The 20,086-nt window shown below is 37.1% G+C and overlaps 1 long non-coding RNA gene across 1 annotated transcript in view; it reads left to right on the top strand.

Moving 5' to 3' along the window:
* LOC103349327 (uncharacterized) overlaps positions 1-18,126 on the top strand; it is a 123,637-nt gene extending 105,511 nt beyond the window's left edge. Inside the window, exons 3-4 of the long non-coding RNA XR_007921482.2 lie at positions 15,081-15,237; positions 17,637-18,126. This is a non-coding gene — a long non-coding RNA (uncharacterized lncRNA). The remainder of the gene's footprint in view (positions 1-15,080; positions 15,238-17,636) is intronic.
* The last annotated feature ends 1,960 nt before the right edge of the window (positions 18,127-20,086 follow it).

Raw genomic sequence — 20,086 nt, forward strand, 5'->3', positions numbered from 1 at the left:
GGAAAAAGCCATTGTAATCCATAAACTGTACTTTGGAAATTTATATTTATTAAATGAAAGTTAAAAAAAAGAAACTGGCTAATAAAAAGTGACAATTAAATGAATCTATGATTCTGCTTGAGACTTTCAACAGCACCTTTTGGTGCCAATTCCATGGTATGAATCTCAAGCTCTTCTATGATACCTTAACCAGAATAATCAAATGTATGCTTAAATATTTATTAGAAATTATGAGAAAAGAGAGCTTGTTAAACTTACTGATTAACACCTTGGGGGGGTCACAATAAATGGCTTTCTTTCCCAGTTTTTACTTAGCAAGCAGAAACAGGCTCAGTTTACGGCAATAAAGACACTAATTAAGCAGAGTATGGGAAAATGTCAATGAGAATTGACAACTGTGACTTCACACTTAAAATATTAAGTAAAAGTTGCCTACGTTCCTGTTTCTCCCTCCACCCTAACCTCCTCCTTGCTTCTTCAGTATTTGATTAAATACACTAGAACGAAAACATCAATTCACTCTAGTTAGAGGGCAAGACATTGTGAATTAATGAAGTCAGACTCGTGGGAAGTTTGATTCAATTCTACTACTTTCAAGTACTTATGATAACTGAACCTTAATGTTTCTGATACAGAGATCATTAGTAGTATTTAAAACACATGATATTCATTAATGAAAAGTAATTTGTAACTAGCAAATATATATGTACATACATATATAGGCATATACACACCTATCTATTTGGTATGTGATAATAGATAGATAGATAGATAATCACACATATTGGTGTGAGTGCATATCAAATCTATATTTCTGATTTTTACTCACAGTGATTCTAATGGTAGACATATTTGTGATTCCTTGGGTTTTCAGAGTTCATTAACAACCAGCTTTTTTAAAAAATTGTTAATTCCTTTGTGCTTTCAAGCATACTATGTTTCACACCTTAATCTCTGTATAATGAAGGATTTTTTTACAATGTAAGTCAACTTTCTGTTCAACCCCTTTTCAATTCAGTGGAAACTAAATTAAAAGATTTTACTATAAGGAATATCAAATTCAAATAATGATGATATTTATTGCTAGCAACCTCTAATTGCTGAGTCAAATTGCTTTCTGAGCTTGAAGGTAAGCATTTTGAAGCTGCATATTACTAGATGAAAATCTTTAGCACAACAATGATACAAGCTTCATTACCTGGAGTCATGCTTCTAATAGGGAGGCTTTGGGTTTTTAATGGTATTTATTGAAAGCTAACCAGATTGTGAGCATTTAATTGAATATATCAATTTTCAGGACTCCAGAATTGTTGTGTTTGCTTAGAATCTTGTTCCAGAGAGTTTTTCCCCTCTGACACTAGAGAGGTATAATAATTTTTTGTCTGGAAAAAAAGCTTCAGGTATAGCTATAATTCGTTTTTGCAATCATATCAGTTATTCTGGCAAAATGCAACCCCAAGTCTCACATGACAGTTTACAAATTAAAACCTGTAGAAATAATTAAAAAAGGAGATACAAATAGGAGTGCTACGTGAAAATGTAAAGCTTCAGCAGCTAGCTCATCTGAGTGGTAACTAGACGTGAGGCACAAACTAATTGTACTTATCTATTTCTGAGTGAGAATTATAGGCAGGTGGGGTCTGTGATGGGAAGGGAAAGTATGTTTATAATATTTTGCTCACTTAAAGATTCCCATAATAAAAGAGAACCAACACCAGGAAATATATGACTGAAGGAGTAGGGACAGTGTTAATAATTTGTTATCAAATAAACTGTTGTGGTTTCCTTTTTGTCTTTTAAATAGTTCTACTCTACTGTGCTTCCTTTATGTGCTACCCAATCACTTCAAAAAAGGCTTTAGAGCAACTACCCTGTGCAAGGCATTGCACCATACCCAGTAACTTATTCTTCAAGCTAGATTCTAATTTCCCAAAGACAGTCTTCATATCTTCATTGTTTTTTTCTTTTTATCTTACATCCATACTGTAGCATCTAGCATGTGCCTAGAAACTTGCTACATACCCACTAATTATTTTTAAATAACTTAAAGAAGAAAGGGAGATGTAGCTGTTTCTTTTTAAATTCTAGAACATTTTCAAAAAACACTATTCCTAATAGCACACCACACACATACCCTACTTTTTAAAAAGCAGTTCTTACTGCAAGTCCAGATACACTGTTCAGTATCCCAATGGGACTTTCTATCCCAGGAGCCTGGACCCAAGCTGGAATAACTGTCAGCAGCAACATTAATTGCCCCCCTTCTTGGCAGGGGCAGTGTGAAAATTGGTGTGGAGAAAGAGACTGAAATCTCTGCTCATCCCAAGAAGGAGCCGCTGGGGACCTGGTGCAACCCATTAGGGGCATAGCTGTGTGGAGGCAAGTTTCCTATCTGTCTGAACAGCTCCTACAATCAGGGTAAATAAATACTTTAAATCCCTAGAGTCAGCAAACTTCTTCAGGATTTTCTTCTAATATCGTGGAGTCTTACTATGTCTGGGCCTAAAGCATTTTCTAATTTTGAGCAATTTATGTTCAAAAGCCCAGGAGCGTGCATCCCATTAAATGTGGCCCCTCAAAGATCCAGATGAGAACTGCTCCTTCCCACCTTCAATCCTTCACATAAACCCTTTCTTTTTCCTAGAAATTCTTGCCTTGCCTCCAAAAGGACCTAAAGGACACACACCCATGCTTTAAGGATTAAAGTGCACAGTCCTTCTCTACCTTCTGCTTTCATGCATTACTTCCTCCTCCTAGTTCCTGCCACCTGACCACCTGCTGATTGCTTCTTATATATGCAAGGTATCTTCCACTGCATTTGTATTACCTTCTTTAGATGTCTCTCCACCTGCATTATAATCATTCAAGTTAAGAATTCATGTTTCCTTACAGTGTCTGAGGCAAAACATAATATACAAAAGGTACTAGTCCAGTGTAACTAATCAGTTCAAGTCAGTCTGATTACAGCAAGAAGGGAGCATAAGAACTCTGATGAAGATGCCTCCTGCCCACTCCCATTACCTATTTGCACACGACTTCTTAATGGCTCTGCCTCGTACTATGATTGCCATCTGCCTGATGACATAAAAGAAAACTGGAAGGGGAGGACTTCCTTAGGAAAGCAATTCAAGCTAAGGAAGTACTTGATAAGATGGGTCAAAATCAGTAAAAGAGTAGGCCAATGATAATTAAATAGTTTAGTTCAACTGTCCAACTGAAGAATGAAACACCTGGGAAGGTATAATGTGAGAGGCACATTCAGAATTCAGATGACCCTCAAGGGATCCCTGTCCTGAGTGGGGATTTAGACCAAATGACCTTCACACCTCTGGGTAGCTGAAAACCTTTGATTCTGAAGCCAGTGTGATAATTTTATGTGTTGACTTACTGGACACTGGGGTGCCCAGACATTTGTCCAAACATGATTCTAGGTGATTTTGTGAGGGTGTTTCTAGATAGCATTAACATTTACACCAGTAGGCTGAGTAGGAAGATTGCCCTCCCTAACACGGGTCAACTGAATACCTGAACAAAACATAAGGCTGCATAAAAGGGAACCCCTCCTTCCCAACTGTGTAAGCTGGGACACTGGTCATTTTTGCTTCTGCTCTAAAACTAAAAGGATTGGCTCTTCATGAGTCATATAGCCTTCCAGTTCGGGGACTGGAACTCACATCATTGCTTCTCCTGGTTCACCAGCCCTCCAAATTCGACCTGGAACCAAAAATCAGCTCTCCTGGGTCTCCAGCTTGGGATTTCTCCACCTCAGCAATTATGGGAGTCAATTCCTTGCAATACATCTCTATCTTTGTCTCACTCTGAACACACACACATGCACACATACACATACCCATACCCATACTCACAATTAGATCAAGTTCTCTAGAAAATCCTATTATAGTCAGTACGGTCTAGTATTAGTAAGTGCTGTTTTCTGACTAGAAGGGATCAATCCATGAGGAAGCTGGCTTCAGCTCCAGCCCAGTCTATCAAATAATGCCTTCAGCCTTCCAATTGGACTCTTATGCTTGGTTTGCTCTAAGAGGGAAAATAAGTTTTGTATTTTTCCCCTCTGTTCTTAGCAATCTGTCCTTTGCTATTTGGCAAGAACTGGCAGCTTTTCCTGTGGTCTAACTGGATCTGGAAATAACATGGTTATTTTTGTTTAAACATAATGGCAAAGAACTTGAGCTTATATGCAATTTAGCCTTATCAAGCACAGACATATTTGTTTGTGTACAATCAGCATGCCTGAGTGATGTCAGAAGAGCTCTGAAAACAATATATTCTGAAGCCAGAGTTGTTAGTGGGTGGAACCTTCCCAAATAATAAGCATTGTACACATGATTGGAACTAGAAAGAGTTATTTAGTCCAAGGGAACCTGCTTTAGTCCATACAGCATGTCATACGACTCAGAAACAAAACGGAAAGAGGAAATAAATGAAAGGAATTGACTAAACATGGAGGAAATTGTGCTTTTGTGGCTCTATCTAGGCACTCATTAATAGCTGTTGAATGAATCATAACTTTGCATGAATCATCTTTAGAAATAAACAATATAATTGCATTTAGAGGTATCAGAATATATTTATATGTACAGATAAACAAAGAGATGTCCTATAAGAGATGCTATAAATGTATTTGTGTACAGGTTGGTGTTATTGATAAAGTCCCCATGCTGAGAAATTTGGCATGCCCTAGATCGCTTATTCTATTGTTGGGTTTTTCTCTCTCCTGGTGTTGCCTTCCCTTCGAATTACAGTGGGCTACCTTGGGTTCTCTACAACTACATGTGCTCCATCCCACGCACATTCAAGTTACTTCTAGTCAATTGGGTACTTCCAAACATACATGGTGAAGGCAGAGCATTTTCTCTGAATTTGTACTCAGAAGACCCGCATTTCAGAGACTACATTTTCATTAACAGCACTAGCTTTGCTAGCTACAATGAAGCATACTGATAGATGTTTTAGAAAGGATTTATGTGCATTCTATATCCATGCCATAAAAGTGATTGTTCTGAATGATGGAGAAGCAGGAATATTGAAGAAATGAAAATTAAAAAGGTTTGTTTTGGTTATAAAGTAGCAAAGGAAAATGCCATTTCAATTTTTTTTTGCCTTATAAAGTAACAAAATATAGTCACCCAGCCAGTTTGTCTCAATTGGTAGGTTGCCCATATCAGTAAATTTTGCTATAGAATCTTGATTCTCTCAGGCCCTCTGATAAATATCGCATTCATCAAGTCACAATGAGGCCTTCAGAACCTGAATTTTAAACAAATAAATTAAAAATATAGAACAGTCTGATTAGGGTAGTCCATAGAATCACATTTTGAAAATAATTACAGCCTTCCCTTTTCCTCTCTTTCATTAAGAATTGATCCAGCGAACTTCTAACATAAGGGAGAGAGAGATGTAGATTAGAATCTGTAATTAAAGAACTCTGGATTTATTTTGAAAGGCCCTAGTATCAGGTTCTCATTCTTCATTTGTTTACTGTGACTTTGGGATACTCCTTTCACCAATCAAAGTCTCAGGATCTTTAGTTATTAATAGGAAAATAAGAGTATCTAATATCCATGATTCCTATATTATCCAAGGAAGTAATGTCTGTAGAACTGCTTTGGAATTTGTAAATTGATATAGGGAAAATTGTTTATGTTGTAAATATGCATGCTGACAGTTCAAACAAGGAAGTACTCAGGATATGCTTGGTTCTTACACCTGGCTCAGCCTGCACATAGGAAGTGGAAGATACAGAGCAAAAGAAAACCCTTACTGTTCTCTGAGGAGCTCCTAGACTTGGAGGAAGGTACATTAAATAGCCATGAAGTGACAGTTACTACGAATGGCAAGATGTGCCATTTTACGAATTTCTAAAAAGCCAAAGAATGGTGGATTATGGAAACTAGTAGATTATATGGGAGTGCTCGATCAAAGACTGGGTCTGTCAGTCAGTCCTTCATAAAGTAATGGATTTGTTGTCAAGTAGACAATCCTGGTGGAGAACAATCTAGGCAAAAGAGCAAGCAGCTGAAAAAGCCCATCTGTAGGAAAGAGCACTGCAGAAAGCATGGGGAGGGACCGAAAATAACAAGAGAGATTGTTAGAAGCTTAGGAAATCAGAAAGTTCTTTCCACCTAATTCTTAATTTGAATAGATTTGGCTATACTCTCATTTACACAACTCTCTTATTTGACAGATCAGTGTGCTAAAAGTACCAATCGATTGGGATAAATCTTTTCAACAGCAGCATTTATAACAACATAATACCCCATCCAAGGAAACCCTACCATAAAGACCAAGTTAAGCACCACTCCATTAGCCTCATGGATTTATTGACTTATTGATATGTTTAAAATGTCTCCATTGTAAAATTAGTGAATATGTAAATAGTATCAACTTGAAGGAAAGGACAAACAGTGTTAGAATAACGACTGTCCTTATTATTGGATTTGCATGCCTCTTTTCTGATATATCACAATTTTTTCTTGGTAAATTCCCTTTCAATATCTCTAAACTTCTTGATATTCTTTTCTATCAAAAAAGGAAAAGACTTCGTAGAAGTCCTTTGTACTTGTCAGTATGTTACACAAAAGCACAGGGGTATATTTTTTCTCTACTTTGAGCATTATGATTTAATATACTTTTTAAATAGAATGTCAGAAACAAAAGAATAATTTTCGTACCATGGCATGAGAACTAAATGTATGGATTGATCTGCTGATAGGCTATTTACTCTCCCTCTCCCTCTCATGTACTTGTTAAGTGATTCATGTAAGTAGCCAGAGTGTTAGAGGCTCAGGTTCCCTACTTATCAGATAGAATGGGCAGCAATCTTTACATCCTTCTGCATCCACACTCACAATGGAAAGAGGCATGGAAATACATTGACTACATCTTAGGAATTGTTTTTTGTTTATTTTTCAAAAAAAGGAGGGAGATTATGTTGATTGTATACAGAATGTAAAAGTTCTATATTTGCTTGTGTTGACGATGTTAAAAGAGGCAGAAGTCTCTGGGGACTGGGCACCTTATTTGCAAAATGCAAAGTGAGCAGATTCTTCCTCAGTCTGAGGCAGATGTTTTCACCAAACAGTTTCTGAAAAGAGGATTGGATAGGAGGAAAGATCCACAGGCTGATATTGGGAAATAAGGGCTCAAGTTTTGAATACTTGTATATTTCTCTGCCTTGTTTTCAACATGGGTAAGGAGAAGTGATAGTATTGGACCCTATCCAAGATTCTGATATATAAAATTATGCAGTAAAATATCATTGCTGTGTTGACTCTTAGGACCTTGTCTCTCTTGAGTGGGCATTGTGGTGTAGCTAGTTAAGCCATCACTTGAGACACTCACATCCAATATCGCTGCTTTGAGTTCTGGCTCCTCTTCTTGGATCCACCTTTCTGCTAATGCATCCTGGAAGAATATGATTCCTTAATTGCTCAGACCCTGCTGTCTACATGGGAGACCCAGATGGAATTGTTGGGTGCAGGCTTCAGTCTGGCCCAATTCTGACGTTTGTAAGTAAACCAACAGGTGGATGCCCCATCCTCCACCCTGCCATCTCTTTGCCTTTCAGTTAGAAAAAAACAAACACTTTTAAAATGATGTTGTCTCTCAAAATATTGTCTCACATTGCTAAATAGCTCCATCTTCCCATTCTCCAAGGTTGCCCTAATGGTGGAGAAGAAAGAAAATCTTGTTTCTTCATTTTTTTTTGTTTGGAGGGTGGGGTTTGTTTGGGTGTATGTACCTATGATCCTAGCAAGTTCTTACTATACAGCAATATTTGGTTCCAGGAACATTTTATTCCAGCGTCATTTTTTTTTAATCCCCACTTCCAGCACCAACTCCACTGTGACCTCAAAGTGATGCTAACTTGCTCCTCCAAGGTCCTGCCATCCTTGCAGCTCCTGAGACAAAAGCTAGGAAGTGTACCTCAAAGAAAGTTTTATTTCAATTCTGGATTCCTGTTATGGTCTGTTTTAACATCCTCACACTTTTTCTTTTAGCTTAGGAGAGGAAACTGTTTCCTACAGTGTCTACTTATGTGTTGTATCAGTTTCCCTTTCTGCCTGATCAGATCCCCAGTATTTCGATGCTGCTATATTTCATTCTACTTGGTAAAATAACTGTTGTGCTTCCTGTTTTCCTAACTAGAAACAGAGTCTGTGGCTAAATACAAGTTGGGGCTTTTAGAATCTCTAAATAAAGTATTATCAGATACCTAAGGATTCTGAAACTTCAAGGCTTTTTCTATAGGCCTTCTTTCTAAATGATGGCATTTGATTAGAGGTCTCTTTTTTATTATCAGCATTGCACATGGATGTTTGCCATTGCAGACTGTCCATTGCTATACTTGTGATACAAAATGAACCTGCACCATATAAACAGGTCAGATGGTCTGTTTATGAAGACTTTTAGTAGGTTGAATAATAATCACTCTCAAATCAGGTCTTACATGAACTGTAATCTCTTGGCAGCTCAATAATGTTAGAGTTTGTGGATTAGAGTTGTTTTCCTGTGGACTGACATTTGCAGGCAAAACTAATCAAGTAGCCATTATGTCTACAGCCAGGAATTTAATGTGCAGCAGTGAACCTACCTTACTGAAAAAAAAAAAAAAAGCCTTCTGAAATAATTGGCTTCTTACTAAAGCCCTGCCACAACAGGTAGATGGGGAGGCATATGGGAATTGGTAAGCTTGGGAACACAAAAGCTCTTCTCCTCCTGTGGCATTATTCATATGCTCTGAACCTTCTGTTCTGAATGTTGGGTGATAGTTCAGGAAGATAATGGCCTGTGTCCAGGATCTCAATTCCTAAAGGACAAGAGACAACAGCACTGGGACTTCATTATAGGTTGGTCTTACTGTAAGTTGCTACATTATGGAATTGAGAAAACCTTCCACACAATTGACAGGAAGTTTAGTTCATGGCTTGAGTGCATGTTGGAAACACACCCCAACTATACTCATTCATAAAGAAAGTCTCTCTGTAATGCATATAAAGTGTGGACCATATATCCTACATTATCTTTATATCAATATAATTTCCTACTAACTATATAAGTGATGGTATGTCCTATAAATTTAATTATGATGATGCACTTTCTTATCAACTGGATTGGGCACAAATCATTTGTCATATCTTGCCCAAATATTAAATTCAGAGAATTTTGCTGACTGAATTATTGGCATCATTTAAATGTTTGAATATAGAAGTCTAGTTATGAAGACAATATTAAAACATTTAAAATTTAATCAAAATTTAAGCATAACTCAATATCAAATGAGTGGTACAATTGGGTAATAGCAAACGATTTCAAGGAGGAAAACCTTTGGGTGTGTTTCCATGGATGAGGAAAAAAAGAGGAGGCTAAGCAATGGATTTTGACACTTAAATGCCTACAAAGTGCTTGAGATACATTATTATAATTATAACTAATTCCCAGATTAGCCCAAATTTACATTACATATCTTCTTCTAGAAAAAAAAATACAGATTTAAATCATGCTGTTGGTTTCATATTGGAATCAGAGAAATTCTAGGAAACTTAGTTCTAGGAAAATGAACTAAGTGTTTAACGGAAGGAATAAGAAGAATATATGTGCCAGGCTTTACCAAAGGGGCTGAAATTAAACACATTGAGTTTCTTTAAGAATCTGTTGGGAGAAAAAAAAAGTCTTGCAGTATTTGAATGAAGCTTCATAAAATATCATATTAATTCTTGTTTTCATTCTAGTCTATGTCTTCTACATTTGAAATATTCAATGAGATTTGTAAACTCCTTGATAGAAGTAGTACTAGGACTAAAGTAAGGGAACTAGAAGCCATTCTCACCAGCCTCTCTCTAGTTTATGAAAGATTAAATTATTTATTTATTTATTTATTTATTTTTGCCTTATTTGAAAGGCAGAGAGATGGAGAGGGATATTCTGTACACTAGTTCACTTTCTAGTGAAGGTTGGGACAGGAAACAAGAACTCCATCAGGGTGTCAACTACTTGAGACATCATCTACTTCCTACTAGGGTATGCATTAGCAGAGAGTTGGATAGGAACAGAGAAGCAAGTACTGGAACAGACAGCCTGATATAAGACATGAGTCTATCATGTGGCAACATTAATAACTGAATGAAATGTCTGGCCCAGACTCTCTATAAAGTGTGTGACCCTCCAGTTTACCTTTAATTAATATCCTTTTGGTTCTACTTGAATACTGCCTTACGTGGAATTCCCTAACCAATAATGTAAATCATGCAAACCATGCTTCATCTGTTTTCAGAATGAGAAAATCTAATCTTATTTATGACAGAATTTCACTTCTCTGTAGACTTGAAATAACACTAAACCCTCTGTCTTCAAAACTGAGCTTACAGTGTCTTTTGCGTTCTTTGATGTGTTACGATTTAGGATACTATTAACACTTTCTTCTACATCCTACCAATTCTGTCCACATTGGGATTTGCCTCTATTCCCTTGTTGACAGACTTGAGTCTCCCAATATGTCCAGTGTTTGTTAGGTAGATTCAATTCTTTTGTTTGAATTGGTTATCCTTGGTAAGTATACAGTATCCATATTGTTAGTGTATACAGTATCCATATTGTTAGCATATCCATGATAATTTGCCCATGTATGCTAAAGGTAGTCATGAATGAATTGAAGAGATGTGCAATTTGGGACATGCTCAAGCTGACTTACCTCCAACGGTAGAGTTAGAAACATACCAGGGGATTCCAATTCAATCCCATCGAGGTGGCATGTACCAATGCCATCTCACTAGTCCCAGTGATCAATTTATGTTCACAATTGATCATAATGATAGGACTAAGAACCAAAGGGATCACATAAACAATAGTGTCTGCAAATACTAGCTGATAGAATACAAAAGGGAGAGAACGATCCAACATGGGAAGTGAGATACACAGCAGACCCTTAGAATGGCAGATGTCCTAAACAGCACTCTGGCCTCAGAATCAACCCTTAAGGCATACGGATCCAGCTGAAAAGCCCATGAGACTATTTCAAGCATGGAAAGCCAAGACACTCTGGCCAAAAAAAAAAAAAAAACAAAAAACAAAAAAACAAAAAAAAACACCACCTAAATGAAAGATCTCCATGAGTGAGATCCCAGTGGAAAGAACGGGTCATCAAAGAAGGAGGTACCTTTCTCTGAAGGGAAGAGAGAACTTCCACTTTGACCATGGCCTTGTCTAAATATGATCAGAGTCGGTGAACTCAGGGGGCTTCCATAGCCTTGGCAGCTCATGACAAGAGCCTAGGGTGATTACTGATGCCATAAACAAGAGTGTCAATTTGTTAAGTCAACAACAGGAGTCACTGTGCACTTACTCCTCATGTAGGATCTTTGTCCTTAGTGTGCTGTACATTGAGATTTAATGCTATAACTAGTACTCAAACAGTATTTTTCACTTTATGTTTCTGTGTGGGAGCAAACTGTTGAAATCTTTACTTAATGTATACTAAGCTGATCTTCTGTATATAAAGAGAATTGAAAATGAATCTTGATGTGAATGGAAGGGGAGAGGGAGTGGGAAAGGGGAGGGTTGCGGGTGGGAGGGACGTTATGCGGGGGAAGCCATTGTAATCCATAAGCTGTACTTTGGAAATTTATATTCATTAAATAAAAGTTAAAAAAATCTTAAAAAAATAAATTATTAGCATAGTAACAAGATTGCATTTTATCAAAACCTATCTTCTCCAAATAATGCCACAACACAAAGTTTAATAACATGTAATTTGCACTTCAGTAAATAGAGAAATTCTGTGAGTAAGAACTTTGAAAGTGAGAAATCCCTTCTTGTGGTCTCCATGTAACATACTTGTATACAGGGCCACAAGAGGAAACTTCATTTCTGTCTTTTTTATGGATAACAAATTGAACATTGTTTTTAATTTGCTTAATTTAAAACCAAAATTTCATATTCATAAAAGGGAAATTTTGTTCAGAGAAGAATCAAATTATTTTGAGAATATGGTACATTAGTCTTTCCTAGGACTCATGTAAAAAAAAAAAAAAAAACACTTGGAAGACACCTCAGCAGTGAATTCTTTAAGATGACAGCTTTATTTTCTAGGAAAGGGTTTGAGATATGAAAGAAGGTGGGTATGGGCTGTAACGCTGTTGCATTCTTTGCCCTCATTTGCAGTCACATCTCATCACTTCTGTGGGGAATCATCAACTTAAATGTGGTTGGGTCAAGAGGCAGAGAGTATTCTTGATTTCAGAGCAAGAGTGGGCCACCTCCACCAAGTACGTTCTCTAATGACTTGGAAACTCTAAAATGCATTCTGTTCTGAAGTCAAATAAGAGTAAAATTTCCTTCCATTCCTATGCTGGAAACGCATATCAGCAACAGCTTTAACTAAGCAGTAGAATAACTGCATACAGGTTTATATAAACTTTAGCAAAGTCTCAGAGCAAGTGAATGCATGTGCTTTCTCTCTCTCATTTGCTCTCTCTCTCTCTCTCTCTTTCTCTTTCTCAACAGATAACCTCAGTTAAACAGCAGCAAGTTATCCTGACATTTCACTTATCTTTCCACTCATTTTCTTTGCCAGAAAAGAATTTGCCACACTTGCAGGCAACAGAAGACAAAACAGTCTTATTCTCCTGTTTCTTGCAGCATCCCTGCGGGAGTTGTGTGAAAATGGTCCAATGTTTGAGCTTCTTGAGCTGATGAGAGAAAGAAAGAAAGAAATGTTTCTTTCAGATGCCAGGGGTTACCTATTGTTATGTTGCTGAGACTGATGAGAAAGTGAGATGCATGCAAAGCCACTTAAACAAGGGAGAGTTGACTTGTGGTAATAAAAAAAAATGTAATACCAATAGCAGTTATACATTTTCTAAAAGGTCTGAGAGTCATTTTTTTATCCTATGGAAGTTTTATCTTGCATATCACTAAAGACTCTTCAACAATATTATGCATAAAATGAATATTGCTAATATTCTTTAGTGGAGAAAAATAGATAACAAATGCATCACATTTATGCATATTCCTACTTTAAAACTTAATATTATTGAACAAAGAGGTTGCAATAGTATTAGAGCCATTAGAAAATTTAAGTATTTTTGAATACAAATCTTTCATTTCACACAGGAATGAGACTCAAAGAGAATATCAATGCACTAACATATCTAGTCAAAATAGGAGTTTTTACTTAAGTGCTATTATATTAGGTCTTTTTTTTTAGATAAATTGGAATATGACAGGGTTCAACTTGAAGCATAACAACTTACTAGAGTGAGTGACTAATATAATCTAGTTGGCTCAAAGAAACAAATATCATTTTTTAGTTCTTTTTTCATGTATTTCTCTTCTATTCAAACCATTTATGGTGATAGTACAGTTCTCTATGTAGCACCTTCTAGGCACTCCACAGGTGTGATTTTCTGATTTGGCCTTTGTCTTGGTACCAGGCTTAGAAATATAAACAGAATTGTAATTCATCATTCATTTGAGATTCCTGGAAATGGAATGTTTTACTAATTTATCTACAATATATCTATAATGTGCTAATAATATGAAACATTAAAATTCAAATATTTATTTAAAATATTAAATTCAAAGCAACCCATTTTTGCTTTTGAATAATCTGTTTTAACTTTTATGTAAAGGAGTTTGAATTTTAGAGTTTCTCACATCCCTCATTCTGGGCTTTGACCAAGATTGAGTAAAAGTAGGAACACAGAAAATTGGGCTCAAAAAAATGTTCGTGATTTCTTACAGGAAGCATCCAATGTCCAAAATTGCAAATCACATTTAAAAAAATGTTTTTGCAAAATGTCCAAGGTAGATGCTAGACAAAACAGAAAGGAATGATCAAGTTTGAAATTGGTCCCCCACCCCCACTGCTCTTTGGAAAAACATATGATGAAATCAAGTAACATTTTCAATGGTGATTTCATGGTTTAATGGATATTTTCATCCTCTTGGAAATCTGCCTATACAAAGATCTAAAAGAACTGACATTATAATCACATGGTAGCAGCTACCTCAGAGAAGCCATCAGTCAGTGAGTGTTGAAGTCACTCTAACTCTTCTGGCTGTCCAAGTAGCCATGCAAAGTACCCAAAGAATCTGGCTTACTAGCAACTTAGAACTTGGAAGACTTTGAGTTACTATGTATATTTGCTACATGAAATTTTCAATGCTATTCTGAAAGTAAACCATGTTTTGAGGGCAAAATCTAACAGTAAGATAAAGAGAATTAGCCATTTTATTAAATGATTATAGAGAAAATAATCAATACAAGCCTTATCTCATGGGTTTCACTTTTTTTTAAAAGATTTATTTTATTTATCTGAAAGTAAGAGTTACAGAGAGGCAGAGGCAGAGAGAGAGAGAGAGAGAGAGGTTGTCCATCCGATGATTCACTCCCCAGATGGCTGCAACGGCTGGAATTGTGCCAGGAGCCAGGAGCCAGGAGTTTCTTCTGGGTCTCCCATGCAGGAGCAGGGGCTCAAGAACTTGGGGTCATCTTTTACTGCTTTCTCAGGCCATAGCAGAGAGCTGGATCGGAAGTGGAGTAGCCGGGACTTGAACTGGTGCCCATATGGGTTGCAGGCACTGCAGGCAGCAACTTTACCAGCTATGCCACAGCGTCAGCCCCATGGGTTTCACTTTTATAAGTGGTGGTTATTATAAATAAATAAATGTCAAAGTTCACTTAACCTTAACCAAATAATCATCAAGCAATCAATTTATGCAACAGTACTTTACAAGACTCTGTGCTAAGCACACTAAGCACTATGAGAGATACAAATAAATAATGAGTACCTTCAACTTGGGCAAGAACAGGGAATCCACAAGTCTGAGGTAGTCTCCCTTTTGTAAACTATCTGGATTCTGGAGACCCATGTAATTCCTCTTTGAAATGTTTCTGAGTCCATGTCTAGGGACTGCACGGACTTTTTCTGAGGTTTGTTCTTTCCAAAGCTGGCTAGATCTTGGGTGTCTGTAATTCTAGACCTGCTGGATAGTTGAAGGCCACTTAATGGGGAACTTTCCCAAAGGTCAGGCACGTTGACTGGAGTATTCTCTTACAGCTTAGGACTGAGAATGAGAAGAAAATGCAGGTGAGATGAGAGGCCCATGGAGATCACCTTCCCCACGCCTCCAGGATCAAGCACAGAGATTAATGGAGCCTTCGAATTTTAAATTCAGGCTTACCTTCAAGTTTTCCAAGAAGGCCCAGATGTCAAGGTAAGGAAATTCTGGAGCATATTCTACTTAATGTTTTGGTAACCTTATTTACAACTTTTAGATTCAAAGTAGATGCAGGATATGTAACACTCTTGTGTTCTGTCAATCAAATGTTTAAGATAAGCCACATGTATTGTCATTGCATACACATAGTTTATATTTCAGGAGAACCAACGAAACATATGAAATAATCATTGTACATTTCAAGGAACTTAAAATCAGAGTTGTTTTAAACACTGACAATTAACCCATTTATTCTTACCATTTCAGCACAGCTAAGGAATTTTCATCATAGCATATTGCTTACTTAAGTTCTTAAGGAATACTTTCTTCAAGGTACTTGTTTCTAACAGTTAACTTTTGAAGATATTTAAGGATTTCAATATAATATCTGTAGGACATGCAGTTGTTACCTTTGTCCATGGGTATGTTTGGATTAATATGAAAATCTAAGTTCTTTCAGGAGTTTGAAGAGTGATTACTGGATAAATTAAGTGTCTATAGTGAACGTATTGACTACATACATTCAGGAATATAAGAGATGGTATTTGTTATTAGATTGTCGTAGTTTTATCAGTACACATAAAAAATTAATTGAAACTATTTGACTCAGGGTTTAGTGCTGTGGCATAGTGGGCCTGGGACGCAGGCATCCCTTATGGGTGCCGGTTCTTACCTCAGCTGCTTCTCTTCTGATCCAGCTCAATGCGATGGGTAGAAAAGCAGTAGAAGATGGCCCAAGTGCTTAGATCCCTGCACCCATGTTGGAAATCCAGAAGAAGCTCCTGACTCCTGGCTTCAGATCAGTTCAGCTCTGGCCATTGCAGCAATTTTGGGAATGAACCAACAGAATGGAAAACCTTTCTCTCTCCCTCTTTCTATCTGTAGCCCTACCTCTCAAGAAAACAAATAAAAATGTAAAAAAAAAAATATTGAACTCAAAAATTAGTTTCTATAGGTTTGAAATGACCCCTTAATATGATGGAAATACTTTAGACATTAAAAAATAAGAGGAAATAATGAAATAAGATTGAAACAGTATAGCTTAGATATGGTCACTGACCCTCAGCATGAGCAAATATGATTTTCTACAGGTACTTCTTTTAACAGATCTTAATATTCAGAGCATGTGCTTTCAATCTATGTTTACACAGTAGAAGGGAATGGAAATAAAGGCAAGAGATTTTTCGTTTTAATTTGTTTTCATTTTTTAAAATGTATTTAAATTGAATGGGTCTAATGTTCAACTGTCTCCTATTGCCTTTACCTAGCAGACCAGCTGTTAGGGCCTCTCAGGTAAATAATTAAGTGTTTTAAAAAACCACACAAATACATATTTAACCAATAGACTGGAACAAATAGAGCCTCAATGGGCCATTTGGAGCTTGGGACAATTGGAAGATTATTGAGCTGGTAGCCCACTGTGGCTCATGTTAACATTTTTAGAGCAGGTTAAAAAATGCTAACCTGAGCTCGCTTTAATGAAAGTCCTTAATGTGCAAGATTAAAAAGTCATAATGGAACATTATTACAGAGGGGGTAACCAGGATTAAAAGTGGCCTAAGTAATGTTGTTTGTTAAACACGCCTTATCACACATAAGGGAGAGAGAACTGAAGATTTGCTTGAAAACAAAATAGAGTATGAAAAAAATCTTGAGCATGCAATTTCAATACATGTAGATTTATTTGTATGCATTTATTTATTCATTTATGTATTTATTATTTACAAGGACTTCAAGAGAAATTTTGTGTGGCACTTTATTTCAATTATTGTTGAAAATTATAGAGGCTTGATTTCATGTTGTAGATGATTCATTTTCACATATGTATGAGCAGTTGTTAGTCTCTCAATGGACAAGCTAGGCTTAGAATAAGGCTCTTTGTTAATGGCTTTAGAAATAAAGCCATATTTTAAAGTCACTTATGACTTTAAAATTTAGAACCATTACTTATATATTATTAGCCTTTTCCTGTTGTTCATGTATCTGAAGAAGATCAAGAAGTAGTCTTGAGGATTTCTAAGTGTGCATCATTGATAGAATCTTCACTCTGCAACTACATTTCTGGAACCATGTTAAGCATAATGTACACTTTGTGAGACTTAGATTGATTAATATTAAAAGTTCCTGAAATCACATAACTAGAAAGATGTAAATTGCAATCCATAACAGTATGGTGAAAGGCAGTGAAGGACTGAGGAGGTCTCCATCATCCCCTCTAAGGACCATAAGTTCTCCCTTTCCCTTGGAACACCTCAACCATGTAACTCAATGTGACAAATAACCAGACAGGCTAAAGGGAACAACCAGAAATCTATATAGAAATATCATCAAAGTTTATTTTCTTTCACCGACTGAAATGCTTAGAAAGAAATATTTTACTTCCTGTATCCTTACAGATATTCATGTGTACCTGCATCCATGCATCACTGTTCCAGGATACTCCATATGAAAGAAATATCTTGAAAATGAACAAAAATTCCTAAATATTGATGGAGCTACAAGAAGTGTCTGGAATACCTTACAACAAAAACCCAGGAGAGACAGATATTTGGGTGCACGGGTTAAGCTGCCTCTTGAGACACCCGCATACCATATCAGAGTACGTACCATGGTGCAAGACCCAACTCCACTTCCAATTCAGCTTCCTGCTTATGCACACCATGGGAGGCAGTGGAAAATAACTAAAATTCGCAGGTCTCTGTCAACCCTGTGAGAGATGCAGATGGAGTTCCTCACTTCTGGCATTGTCCTGGCCCATCTTCAGTTGTTACAGGCCTTTAGGCAGTAATCCAGCAGATGGAAGATGTCTCTATGTTTGTTTGTCTATGTGTGTGTCTATGTGTGTGTTTGGATTTCAAATAAATAAAATGAGTCTTAATTTTAAGAGTAAAAAAATAATAAACTTAAGACTATTACTTTTAATAACTGCTTCAATGTTATCTACTTCCTGGAGTATGGAGCTGGCACATAATAATTAATTTGCACTCTCTTAGTGTCTTCTCCAGCATTGGACAGGTAGTAGATGCAGTATTACTGGTAAATCAAATACAGACCTGAGTAGAAAGAGACAGAAATAAATGTCTATTAAGTCTTTTAGTACCTTACTCTTCATGGTAGCCCTCACCCATTTTTGGTGGAGAAAATAGATTGCAGTAAAGTCTCATCTTCCATTGTTGCTGTTGTACAGTGAATGCTATCTCTGGAGACATCACTTACTTCATAGTCCTTGACAATGGCGCCATCTGGAATTGGGCAGTGAATGATCTGCATGGTTTGTATACACAGTGGCACTGGCAAATGAAACACAGGTAAGAGTTTCTTGGTTGAAATCAAAGTCCTGCTCATTAGTTAACCTTTATAAAGACATTTTTATTGAGCACCTACCACACGTAAAAAGCAACATGTAAAATACAACTTTGAAAGCACGACTTCATCATCTCCATATAAATTAACTTCATTTAGAGTCTTTATCTTAATAATGGAGATTTATTTTTGCTAAAAATCCACCAGATAGTCACAGTTTTGAGAGTAATTGTACAAAGTACAATGGAGCTACAAATATATATATAACACGTGAACCACTAGAGGGGCATGTGGAGGAGGATATGATGACATAGAGCAAAAGTAAATGGTACGTGCAACCCAATTGTCAACACCGCCCACATTGAAGCCTCTTTGCTAAAGAATGTCCTTGCTGTGGAAGACCTCAATACTTTAACATTATGACAGTTCCAAGTTCAAGACACATTGAGCAGAATGGATGGTGGGGTATTAACAAACTTTCAGGGTCTTCAGAAAGCTTGTGGAAATGTATATTATGAAAAATCTATTCATTGAATTCAAAATTGTTTTACACCAAAAGAAGCAGTTTTTAAAATTTTAATTGAGGAGTATGAGGAGACAGAAGGAGAGAGAAGGAGAAGGAGAGAGAGAAGGGGGGGAGAGAGAGAGAGAGAGAGAGAGAGAGAGAGAGAATGAGCTTCTATTTGCTAGTTCACTACCCAAATGTCCATGGTATTCAGGGCTGGTCCAGTGTCAGAGATGGGATCCAAGAACTCAATTCCAATCTCCCACATGGGCAGCAGGAACGCAATTACTTGAGTCATCAAACTGTTGTTCCCTGGAGTTTGCATCAGCAAGAAGCTGGAATCAGGTGCAAAGCTAGGACTCAAGCAGAGGCACAATAATGTGGATGTGAACATCCAATCTACTAGGTTTGCCCACAAACGTTCTTCTAATTCAGCTTTTCTACAAATTTTTAAAGTTACATTGCATTTTATAAAATGTCATTCAGATATTTCTGTACTCAGAGTTACTCAACTACTCCAATAACTTCACTGTTTCTAAAAATTTATTGTCTATCCCCTCTAAAAATTCTGTTTATTGTAAGGAGGGATGTCTCCACCCAGTAGTTTCCCTCAGCTTACATACCCCACTAAGCAAAAGAAGAGCTCTCAATGTTTCTAATCTAAGAAGACCTCAGTAATCTCCATTCTAGAACACAGAGCATAGCCTGTCCCCCAAATGGAAAGGTTAATGTTGATGTGAAAAATTAGCATAGTCGGGGGGCCAGCTCTGTGGCACAGTAGGTTAATCCTCTACCTGCAGCGCGGGCGTCCCATATGGGCACCAGTTCTTCCACCTGGCTGCCACTGTTCAGATCCAGCTCTCTGCTATGGCCTGGGAAGGCAGTGGAGGATGGTCCAAGTGCTTGGGTCCCTGCACCTGCATGGGAGACCAGGAAGAGGCACCTGGTTCCTAACTATGGATGGGCGCAGCTCGGGCCATTGCAGCTACCTGGGGAGTGAACCAATGGAAGACCTTTCTCTCCCTGTGACCGTCTTTA

Source organism: Oryctolagus cuniculus, chromosome 10, assembly GCF_964237555.1.
Source record: "Oryctolagus cuniculus chromosome 10, mOryCun1.1, whole genome shotgun sequence".
In the NCBI taxonomy this organism is placed as follows: Eukaryota; Metazoa; Chordata; class Mammalia; order Lagomorpha; family Leporidae; genus Oryctolagus; species Oryctolagus cuniculus.